This window comes from Protobothrops mucrosquamatus, unplaced genomic scaffold, assembly GCF_001527695.2.
Source record: "Protobothrops mucrosquamatus isolate PMUCROS unplaced genomic scaffold, P.Mucros_1.0 scaffold948, whole genome shotgun sequence".
NCBI classification, from domain to species: Eukaryota; Metazoa; Chordata; class Lepidosauria; order Squamata; family Viperidae; genus Protobothrops; species Protobothrops mucrosquamatus.
The window spans coordinates 104,709-114,193 of record NW_015387194.1 but is presented as its reverse complement, the minus strand read 5'-3'; the positions used below and the strand labels follow the sequence as shown (position 1 = coordinate 114,193).

General features: G+C 34.9%; 1 pseudogene; it reads left to right on the top strand.

Annotated features, from left to right (window-relative positions):
* Positions 1–2,481: 2,481 nt before the first annotated feature.
* LOC107290659 lies at positions 2,482–2,966 on the top strand (annotated as a pseudogene).
* The last annotated feature ends 6,519 nt before the right edge of the window (positions 2,967–9,485 follow it).

Below are 9,485 nucleotides of genomic sequence, written 5' to 3'. Positions count from 1 at the left end.
ATTGAGTCAAGATTTAATCAATACCCAAGCATTCTGTTTTACTATAGAACCTTAAGTATTCCAGTCTTACTCTGCCTTTATGTTTATCCTGATATACCTAATTCTTCCTTCCAGAAACATGTTCTTAGATGTAGTTATTTTTACTTCTTTCAACATTTATGTCCTGCAACAAATACATATCATACTATGTTTATAAACTCAATTTGAATGCTTTGAAATTTCTCAGATTTCCCATTTTTAATGGACATTTCATCATTTAGCTAACTACCGTATTTTTCCATCTATAAAACACATCCTTGTATAAGACACTGTGGCAGGCAAGTTTCTCCATGCCAATCAGCACCGAACAGCTGAGTCGGCAAATCTGGAAGTTTGGCCAGCCGACAATCTTGCCCCCTCCCCACTCCCATTAATGGCAAGCCCACAGGGGCTTGACACTTGCACCAGGTGGCATGGCAACCCACACAGGAATGCCCTGGGCTGTGGAGGTTACCATTATTTTTTTTATGTATAAGACACACCTGCTTTTGAAGAGAGTGTTTGCAGGAAAAAATACGGTAATCATGTATAGCTACAATTTTTCACTCCATTGTCGCTGTCAAATACAACTACCCTTATACATTATTTTTTACCACATTTTCCACCACAATTAAGGCACCTGGCTAGAAACTGGAAGACAATTTCTAGACCCTAGTTCAGCAAAAAAAGTCCACTAGGTGTTACCAGAAATATCGAACAGTTATATATGGCCACGTAGGCTGACTTTATATTCCTTCCTTTTGCTCTGCACAATCTTGACCTTTAAATCATTCTTATATCATCATTTTTAAATGATTCCTATGGCATGATAGGATTCGATCTTTCATAATTCTTTGACACTTAAATTAGTATTCAAAGCTTTCACCAGCCTACTTTATAAATCCCACAAAAAAGCATTGTCCAGGATTTCTTGTCATAATTGTTCCATGTTCAGACTCCTTTTCTTGGTTTGTCTTTTATATTCCCAATTTGATAATCTCAATTTGCTGACTTCCGTGCTTTCAAAGTCTATAGTCTACATCTTTCTATGATTAGATTTTGGTACTGAAAAATATTTCTGGTTAAATCTCAGGTAACCATTGCCATTCCAATTTATACCACACTGTTTCTAAAAATAGACACTGAAGAATTAAGATTTGTAAGAAAAATAGAAAAACATAATTCATATTACATTATATACTATTATATCCAGAATATTTAATATTTGTTTTCTTCAAGGATAGCCACCCACAAGACAGAATCTATAGTATGTAATTAACTTTTGCCCCTAACTTTATGCAATCTATACAACTGTATAATACAATTTAACTAACATTAAATTAATAAAAATGATAAAACATTTTTGGCAAACATACATTTCAAATCAAGAATTTCTCTTTTGGGTTTATTTCAATGGGAAAGAAAAGAGAAGGAGAGAGAGATAAGCTTGAACTCAATTTCCCCATGAAAATTTACACAGTTTAAATTAGGTTACTGTACTCTAGTGTTTTTGAAAAGGTTTTGATATCAAGTTATATCTGTCAGTGGTTAGGACTAAAGCATATTGATTCATCTAAGAAGAACCAAATGCCTATGTGCTTTGTTGTTATTGATGAATGAAGTTATAACCACACAATTCTTCAATACAGGTAGGCAACAGGGACAAAGAGCATCAATGGATAGGAATCTGGGAATTGGAAAGTTTTACAGAGAGGAGAGTTAAAAAGAGAGGAGGTTGAAGTTCATAAACATAAATGTGGAGCCAAAGGATTCTTAGTGTTGAGTTTCTGCAAATAACATCTTTTTATAACATTGTTATTATTCCACTTAACAATTCATTCAGAAAGAAAAGAGTTGGTTTTTCTTCATCCATTCCATCAGGTTTCATATACCATTATACAACATATAATACAATTGATATTTCATATAACATTATATAACACATAATATAACTGATAGAATGGTCTAACACTGTTAGGCCCCTTGCAGTTTGCCTATCAAATAGGTCAGCAGATGATGTTGTCAATATGACATTGCACTACATCTTGCAACATTTTGAATCCCCAGGGATTTATGAATGGATCCTTTTCATAGACTTTAGCTTGGCATTCATCATTCCAAAAATTCTTCATTCTAAACTCAGCTCCTCAGCTCACTGTGCCTGTTCATACTTGTAGTTGGATCGTAAGCTTTTTGACAGATGGATAGCAATAGGTGAAACTAGGGGAAATTACACCTAGTACTTGGGCAATTAGCACAACCATCCCCCAGGGCTGTGTGCTCTCTTCATTGCTCTTTTCTTTTTTTTATACCAATGACTATATCTCAAAGGAATAATCCATTAAAGTACTGAAGTTTGCAGATGATACAATGATACATGGCCTCATTTGAGATGGTGATGAGTTTGTATATAGAAGAGAGGTTGAACAACGGATCCTGTGGTATAGCCGGAACAATCTGGGGATGAACATGCTTAAAACATGCTTAACCCTCTTCTTCCTTGTGGTGCTGGTGGCTGCCATTCTGGATTTTGTCTTCAGGTAAAGGATAGTTTTAAGAAAAACTATGAAAATGCTGTGAAGCGAAACAATGGGACCAAAGATAACCCTAGAAGAGCAATTGATGACATCCAGAAAACATTGCCCTGCTGTGGTGTAGAGAATTTCATGGACTGGAAAATGAGTGACTACTTCAAGCAAAAAGGCATTCCCATTAGTTGCTGCAAGCCTTTGGAGAACTGTACAGATGCTAACTTGAAGAATGTCACCAAAGCAGGAGGCAAAGTTTATGAACATGGTTGTTTTAGCTTGGTGATACAAGCCATGGACTCTGAGGTGGGCATTGTGGCTGGGATCTCCTTTGGCACTGTTTGTTTCCAGTTGATTGGCATTTCCTTGGCCTGCTGCCTTTCCTGGTCTATCACAAATAACCAGTATGAGATGGTATAACACTGCAAGACAGGAGTTCGCCTAACACTCCATGGATTTATTTAAACAAACAAAACTGTCAAGATGAGAATGGATTTTAGGAGGAGCCCTTCTATTCTACGACCTCTTACTATATTCAACAGCATGGTATCAGCAGTAAAGTCCTTCAAGTTTTTTGGTTCTATGATATCCCAGATATGAAATGGACACTTAATATTAGAACCATCATTAAAAAAAGGAACATCAAAGAATGTTCTTCCTGTGTCAAGTCAGGAAGTTCAGACTCCCCCAGGAGTTGTTGATATAGAGTTGTTGATATAGTTGTTTACAGAGGAATTATTGAGTCTGTAATTTTAACTTCTATAACTGTCTGGTTTGGTACTGTAAGCGAACAGGACAGATACAGACCAATAGATAGTTGAGACTGCAGAAAGAATAATTGTAACTGGCCTGCCTTCCACTGTATATTGTGCGGGCCAGAAGGAGGACTGAGAAGCTATCTACAGACCCCTCACATCCTGGACATAAACTGTTTCAACTCCTCACCTTGGGATGATGCTTCAGAACATTGCATACCAAAACAACTGGATGCAGGGATAGTTTTTCCCCTCTTGTCATCAATCTGTTAAACACCTAATTCTCACAGTGCTGACTAAAGTATATGTATATTCCACTAATGAGAGAAGATGGCAAAGAAGTAATAGGCAATAGAAAAAAAAGCAGAATGGCTTAATTCATACTTTGCATCAGTCTGTGCTGTTCCATTCACACATGCATACACAGTGGTAGTGTCATGTTCCGACAGATGAAACTCTTCAAAAGAACTTTGAGGCATTGTTTACCTTAAAAAATCTTTTATTCAAGAAACAAAGTATCGGTACTACATAGTTAAAGCCAAAAACTGAATTCCCCTCCCCTGGGCACAAAGTAGCAAAGCACAATTCCCTCCTCCAATTAACAGTCATAAATCACATTCCCCAATTAGCTTGAAGTGTGGGCTTTCTCCCCAGGTCTCCAGCCCGTCAAATCTTTATCAACTCTGAGCGCAATAACCTTGGATTCCCACGGCTGAGTTATTATTGTTATGACTAGCTGGACTCTCATCCACATTCCCCCTCCCAGCATCAACTAACTCTAAAAGCAATAGAGAAAAATGGCTGCATTTCCATCTGTTGTCAAAGCAAGAACATCCAATATTAGCAGCATTGATAGGTAGGTTAAAAAGTCTTAATTGAGGTGCCCAAGCCAAGTATAGAATTCCCAGCACTTCTTGAATAACAAAAAACCCCTACATCCCCTCTATGTTCCATCAGGAGTTCTAAGGAGCTGGCAAGAGGGGCGGTCTCAACTTCCAAAACCAGAACAAAGATGTTCCACAAAGCAAGAGTTTCAAAGACTTGAATGAGTCCACAAGGCAGGCACAAAGTCAAGGCACAAACCAGGGGTCCAACGTTTAACATGAGTTCAAAGGCAAAACATGAGAAGCAGAAATTGGGGAACAACATATATTGTTCCAGCAAAGCTCATCTCTTTGGGTGGAATTAAATAGACAGTGCTGGTATGGCCCCTCACAATAGGTAAGACTGTTTTCTCACAAGTAATCTGGCCAACTGGCACTGTCCTTGTTGCCTCTCTGTCCTGCGCCTTGTTGGATTGGGATGATGGGGTGGGAAGGTGGGAAGCAATGGGAGAGGCTGGCTTGATCCCTCTGCTCAGCCTCAGCATGCTGCCCATTTGGTCATTCATCTTACCAAAAAAACAGAACCATAAATGACAGGTTAGGAATGCAAATTAAAATAAGCAAAAATAAGGTAAAAAAACACCTGTCAGCTCTGGGTGGATTATTTTTGGTAAATTGAGTATTGTTTCCTTTTTGTGTGAAGACAGATGCAAAATATGACTTAAGCAGTTTTGCTTTCTCTCTTCTGCCTGTTACTTCTTTGCCATCTTCTCCCATTAGTGGACTGATAGATCTCTTTCTTTCTTTCTTTCTTTCTTTCTTTCTTTCTTTCTTTCTTTCTTTCTTTCTTTCTTTCTTTCTTTCTTTCATTGCAAATATTATTTCATTCAAAACCTTAACTTTTCTAACTTCATCTTTGAAGGTTTAAGTTATTTGCTGGTTTTCTGCCTTAGTTATGTGTCCCTCATTCCATTTTTTTGTACTTATCCCTTTTTTCTCTCAGTTGATCCGAGAGTTCCTTGTGCCACCATGCTGTTTTTTTCTTGTTTTTCTTTTTTACTGGTATTGAACTGGACTGGGCTTTTATAATCATAATTGCTGTACTTCCACCTTCCACCATGACAGTTTCTTCTGCATGCCATCCTAACTGCTTAGTTTGTTTGTGCATTTGTTTAATAAATGTATATGGCCTCCCATCTCACTAAATGTGTTTCTGGGTGGCATTCTACCAACCATTAAAACAATATCACAGCTCTTAAAAATGTTAAAGAATAAAAAAAAGCAAGATTGTGGAAGAAGAACGTTCATCTAAATACAATATAATCAGTCCTCAGGTTTCCCAATGACATCTTCAAGCTGCTGAGAAACCCACATTTTCTGTGCCTTTGGAAAGGGTACATACATGTGATGTGACTAACCTCAATTTGTGGGGAATAAGGGTCCAGAGGGCAGGAGCCACTGGAGAAAAGACACACCATCTGGGTCTCTTCAGATGGAGCTCTTTAATATATGGCTCCTACAACTTCTTCTTTCTCCTCTATCTAATAGGATGAATAGATATGATCAGGAAGAGAAGGTACCCCAAATACCCTAAAATTGCAACAACTCCTACACTATATGGCAGTATTTTTGTTGTTTGAATATTTCACCATCCTTCATTGTAAATCAGGGCCATCTCTATCATTAAGTAAGAACACCTGTACAATATGCTTTATTTTTCTAGGTCCCAGTAAAGATTTTCTAATTTTGAATAAGGATATTACAATTATGTTCCTTGATTTTAATGTATTCACAGAATAGCTTACACATACAGTTTAGTTTCTATTCCAAAATACAGTAGTTGAGATTAATGGCTTTCAATATTTGGCATAAAAGTCCTTGAAAGATCCTTTATTCCAACAGTACAGAATGTTCATATTATTTCATGTCACAATAAATGCACTTTACTCACAAAGTTTTTATATATTTAATTATTAAACATATCCTAAATAATTAAATAATCCAAGTTGTAGATGTATAAATACAGAAAAAAAATAGTTTAAAGCAATTTTAGTTCCTCTTTAACTTAAGGATGAAGCATGCATGCTTGACTCCTCTCCAGGCATATGTTGACTGAACACCTGCAGTGGGCTTAAGCAGTATGTGAGAATCAGCCTTAGCAATAAAAACATATTCCCTATTCTTCTTGTCTAATGCATATTCATGCCCTGCAAATCTATTTATTTAAGTTATTGAACCTTGTCTGAAATACTACAGTAGCTATGCATTTCACTTAATTTTATACAATGTATATAAATTTTATACAACAGACTTGGAGAACATCTGTCTAAACTTAATTGTGTAAAATATTATATGTTAATTATTTTGTTGAACATCTGCAGGCGAGGGTTTACTTGAAAATAAAGCTTACAAAAATTTTAAATAAAAAGCTAGTTATCTAGAAATTTACTCATACTTTATATATAGTTGCTTTAACAAAAATAAAAACAATTATTTACTTGGACATTGAATTTGCTGTATATAAGACTTAGTTTCATAATGAGCAAATATATAAGATTATGACTTAGTTTCATAATAAGCAAATACATAGTTAGAACAAAAAGAATACTAAAAAATGGCAGCATGTTTTTTCCAACATTCTATTTATATTTAACTGGAAGCCATATATCATTTAATTTTAGAGATTGTAGTTGAGATACAAACATATGGAATGGTATTGAACTGATATATTTTTTCTTCTGAGCAAGACAGAATAAAACAGTTCCTTGACTTTTTAATAATTAAGCTTAACATATTAAAACAGCTACAATTTTGCACAATTTTCTTCAATGGATTGCACATTACTTATTTGAATTACAGGCTAATATAGTCTGTTTTCATCACTTTAATATGGCATCATTACTACTAACATTTAGAGAGACAATTGAGAATTTTATTTTAAAGAAACAACTGCATTTCTTAGAAACCCACAGGAATAAGGAAGATTTAATAAAATATTCATTACATTTTTCTTTAATCCATTCTATTCTAAAAGTTAGAGTAACCAAATTTGGACTTGAATGAGAGGGAACTTCAGGGCTATAGATTAAAGTAGAAAGTCACATCCCTCCCTTAAATCTTTGAAGAAGGCAACGGAGAATCATTTCCATACTGACACTAAGAAGACTGCATAGATGTCCTTTTATTGACACTAGTTTGACTTCAGGATGCTTTTTCCTTTCCTTTATTTCTTAGAAAATCCATAGTCTGGAAAAAGCATGTCACTACAAGAGGAATTAATAGTCTCTTTAGTTTCCAAACTTAGCACAGAAATTGGCACCAATGTTCTATCTTTGATTCAAAAACATAAAATAATATTTGACATCTGGGAAACATTATGAGATATAGCTAACACATGTCTTAACTCCTCAACTCCTTTAAAAGTGTGAAATTTAATTATGGTTTTCTTCAGAACATTGTCTCTTCTTTGTGACAATTTGGAGTAATTAATTAATCATTAAAACCATTTCAGTGCTGGCCAAGGGATGCATCATAATACATTACATAGGATATTAAATTATAGTCTTATTATTTACAATGGACACATTTATTGGTATGAAATGTTGCCCAAGAGTTCCATCCAATAAATATTTCTTTTTTTTTCAATCTTTCATGCTTAATATTCTTTTATTTCAGGAAACAACAATGACAGAATTCCATGCTGAGATGGCTGTGTCTTGTGGGGTTCATACAATGCATCAAATCCAAATACTGAAGCTGCTAAAAAGATGCCATTTTAAGGAGCATTCTGTACTTGATACATATTAGAGTAAAAAAAATATGAAACTTCCTCTCGATTCAGAGTTTGAAACTTCCAGATCTATTTTCCTTCCAAGGCATTTTAATGTAATCTATATAAATAAAAATGTAAATGTTCCTTTGTTCAAAATCTTAAATCTCCGAAAGTTCTTCACCAATTGCTTTGAAATTTTGACACAACGTTGCATTCGAATACGTGCGTGTTTTTATATTATATAGATGTCACACCTGTGACAGGTAAAAACATGTTTTTTTGAAAAACAGCGCCATCTGTTGGACGTAAAAGCAACACACACTTTTACCAGACTGAGCCACAGCAACACGTGGCTGGGTACAGCTAGTTATGAATAAATTTCAGTGATCCTCCAACTTTTCAGCCCTTGAGATCCTATCTGCAATAGAACAAATATCTAATTATTTCCTGATTTTATCCTTAGACAAGAGCAGAAATATACTTTTGTCATATCTTAACCTATACACCAATAATAACTTATTTCGAAGGACTGGGAAAATGACCAGGATCACAACTACACATATTTGAGGAATGAGCCACGTAGTTTCATGATAAGCCTTTGACCTTTTATAATTTATACAATCTATGAAGGATAATAAAATCACCATTACATTGTATCAGTGTTTTTAATCAGTTTTAAAAAGGGGGTAAAAAATGAAAAAAGCCAGTAAGAAAGTAGGAAGCTTGCAGAAAGAAAAACAGAATTCAAAAACAAGAAAACATTCTCACCAGCTTTTGAAGCAAAGATTTTCTGTATCTCAGAAAAGAGTTATAATTCCTGTGCTAATCTGAAAGACTGGTTATAATTGATGCTGCAGCTGATGTTCTCAATAAAATATAAAGAAGGAATTGTTATGTAAAGCTAAAGTGTGCCTGCATATATGCATTTTGATGCTTTAACTATGGGAATCTATATAGTTTGGGCCATTGCTTTCCTTGGAGAGAAAGGTGAGAGATTTTCAGCAATAGAGAATTGTCCAAGGAGAGAAGGTGGTAGACTACAATCCTGCCTCAATAAATTGAAAGTTATTGCCAAAATGTCTTTTCCACATAGTGGAAAAGAATGTGTAAATTCTGTGACTAAATACATTAAATAGATTTCTAGTTTAATTATTTATTTATTGGCCTTAAAGTCTAACAAGAGAGCCTCAGTAAGATTACCATTCCCTCTTTTGGGAACAGCATCTACATTTGCATAAATTGATTTACTTTGCATGTGCAAATTGAAAGCATTTGTTGTGGTGCATTCTGGGAAATGTGGAGGATTTTTATTTATTTATATATATTTTTGGAGATGGAACATTAAAAGAAGCAAACTTCAATTTTATACTTTTTCTCCTGTTGGAGTAAGAGAAACTATTTACCATTTTTCTCCTATATCTTGAAAAGATTGTGCTCCACAAGGTCATTTTTAAGCTGCATAATTATAATACAAATTGGTTTTCAGCTACTGATCAGCACAAAGGCAGGCACCTAAGAAAATAATGCTAGCAGGTATGTTTCTTTTAGACATATTTCTAGAACAGTTAAATTAGTAACAATTGTAAGA